This window comes from Parasteatoda tepidariorum, chromosome X1, assembly GCF_043381705.1.
Source record: "Parasteatoda tepidariorum isolate YZ-2023 chromosome X1, CAS_Ptep_4.0, whole genome shotgun sequence".
NCBI classification, from domain to species: domain Eukaryota; kingdom Metazoa; phylum Arthropoda; class Arachnida; order Araneae; family Theridiidae; genus Parasteatoda; species Parasteatoda tepidariorum.
The window spans coordinates 43,380,459-43,383,416 of NC_092214.1; positions in this window are offsets into that span (position 1 = coordinate 43,380,459).

Consider the following 2,958-nt stretch of genomic DNA (forward strand, 5'->3'; position numbering starts at 1 on the left):
AGTGTTACAATTTTGTTGCAAAATACGTGAATTTCCTGATACGAAATATAAATACATTCTTGCATGGAAAAAGTGGATCATACGAGAACGAACATTTTTCACATTTTTCATTTCTAAACTTTTAAAATACATAACGGTTGATTTTTATTATTTTGCAATATTCTCTTAACTTGCTTTAACTATTTTACGTTACAGTTTTTTTAAAACTTTTATGAATAATAATAGTATGTCCTCAACTTTAACAATAAAGTTTAAACAAAAATTAATAAGTCCATTTAGAAGATAACATTACTACAAAATTAATAGTCTTTAAATATTGATCGGAAACTGGAATTTCTACTTGTAACTAATTAAAATAAAAATCCCTCTTTCTAATTATAGCTTTTAATGCTCTGGTTTTGGTGAGATAAATTGCAATACTACTAATAACATGGAAACTCAATATATTTAGTATTTCCTTATTTCCCTAGATTTAAAATTTATATTTTATGATGAAATAAAACACGATTGTGATTAAATAAAAAAAACACAAAAACAATATTACATTTCTTGAGAAGAGCTATAAAATAGCGTGAAACCATCTCTTGACTTAATTAGACCCATAAATTAAAATCTAATGAAAATATGTTTATTATTGAAACACCTTTACCTAGTATTTGGAAGTAGGCTTTCACCTATTATTATTACTGAACTATGATTAATAATAATTAAAGTATTTATGTCATTTCCAAAAGAGAGAGGTGAATTGGATAGTTAAAAATTTCTCATCATATCAACTTAACGCAATTTATAATGCATGTAAATTTTAAAAAGCAGTGTGATTTTTTTATTCATTTATTTAAACAAATTAATAAAATAATTCCATATTTTTTATCCCAGATAAAATTAACAGTATTTTTTTTTTAAAAAAATCAGGAAATAATATTATTTTAATTTGGTTGAAAAAAATTTATAATGTATTCATGTCCTAGAAAATTTAAAAAATTCATTGGTCTCAATCTTGAAGTAATAATTAAAAAAAGCAAATGTTTTAAAAATTTTCCGACAATTGACACAATGCAAATTTATTTTTCACAAAAACTAATGATTAAAAGCTTTATAGGTACTAGGTACAGGAATATTACTTCCTTTCTCGGTCTTCTTTTATCAATTTGATTTTATATCTACCATAACATTTTCAAAAATAAACAAGACACTCAAATTTTTCCAGATCACAACGCCATGAATGTATGGTGGCGCAGAAAAATCGTCATAAGTGTCGAAGCAGCTGCTTACTGACCTAATAATGTAAATGTAAGATTTAATGCAAATCATCGTTAATTTTGATAAAATCATTAAAAATATTTTTTTATTAATCAATTTCATTCTTTAGCGTTTAATAACATCATCAAAATAAACTGAACAAATAAAATTTTTCCTGTGCAAAAATTGTTTTTGACCAAGTTCGGTTATTCAAGTCCAAGCCGTCAAGGCTGAAAAAATTTGTATGGGAATTGTAAATGCTGATTGCTGATAACACTGATTAATTCTGATCAAATCTTTGAAAGATTTTTTCAGCCTTTAACATTTCCTCAATTTTTTATTTATGAATTTTATTCTTCAACCCGCAGTAATAACATAACCGAAAATAAGCGGAATAATCTGAATTTATCCTAATTTTTTAGTAATGAATGACATTCTTCAAACTGTTGAATCTTAAATTTTTTTATTTTTAATTAATAAATTTAATTCTTCACAATGTTGTATTGACTTCATCGAAAATAAACGAAATAATCTGAATTGATCTTAATTTTTTTGTTAATGAATTACATTCTTCAAACTGTAGAATCTAAATTTTTCGTTGTTTTTATAAATAAAATTAATTCTTCAACATAATAACATCATCGAAATTAAACGGAATAATCTGAATTTATCCTAATTTTTTATTAATTAATTTACATTCTTCAAACTGTTTTCCTCGTTTTTTATTAATAAAATTCATTCTTCAACATGCAGTGATAACATCATCAAAAATAAACCGAATAATCTGAATCTATCCTAATTTTTTATTAATGAATTACATTCTTCAAACTGTCGAATCTGAATTTTTCCTCTTTTTTAATTCATAAATTTTATTCTTCAACCCGCAGTAATAACATAACGGAAAATAAACGGAGTAATCTAAAGTTATGCTAATTTTTTATTAGTGAATTACATTCTTCAAACTGTAGAATCTGAATTTTTCCTCATTTTTTATCAATAAAATTCATTCCTCAACATGTAGTGATAACATCATCGAAAATAAATGCAATTATCTAAAATTTTCCGACGTAAAAAATCTATTCTCCGCGTATTTAAGTTCAATCATAAATACTAGCTGGCAGATCTGAAAAAGCTACTACTGACCTATTCTGTCGATTACTTTTAACTGTCTAGCGGTAAATGCAAATCGTTCAGAACTACCGGCACAACCGGCATTTAGATAGAACTTCTTTGTCAAGAGGCCATAGCAAGAATATGAGAATTGCTTAAATCGTTACAGAAGCCATTGAATTATATTAATATTTAAAGAATAAATAAAAGCAAATTACAAGATAACAATAATGGAATTTGGTTCGAACATCACATACAATTATAGTTAATTGATTTTGAATACAGCATTGCTTTCCATATAGATATTCATTTTTATCTGAATAATCAATAAGAATTTTATCTGAATGCAATAATATTGTCATCGTCTCAACAAAATTCCTTGTTTTACTTCTCTAGGATACAAGCTCACAAAATTCTAAAGTATTCAGTTGAAAGAAATTAAAATAATTACGATAATTAATTTATTATTTTGTGATTTATTGATATTTCGCTATAGACGTTCATTATTATCTGAATAAATAATAGTAATAATATTGTCATCATTTGAAGTAAATTCCTTGATTTATTTCTCTGGAATCACGAAATTCATAAGTTTTCTATTTAAAG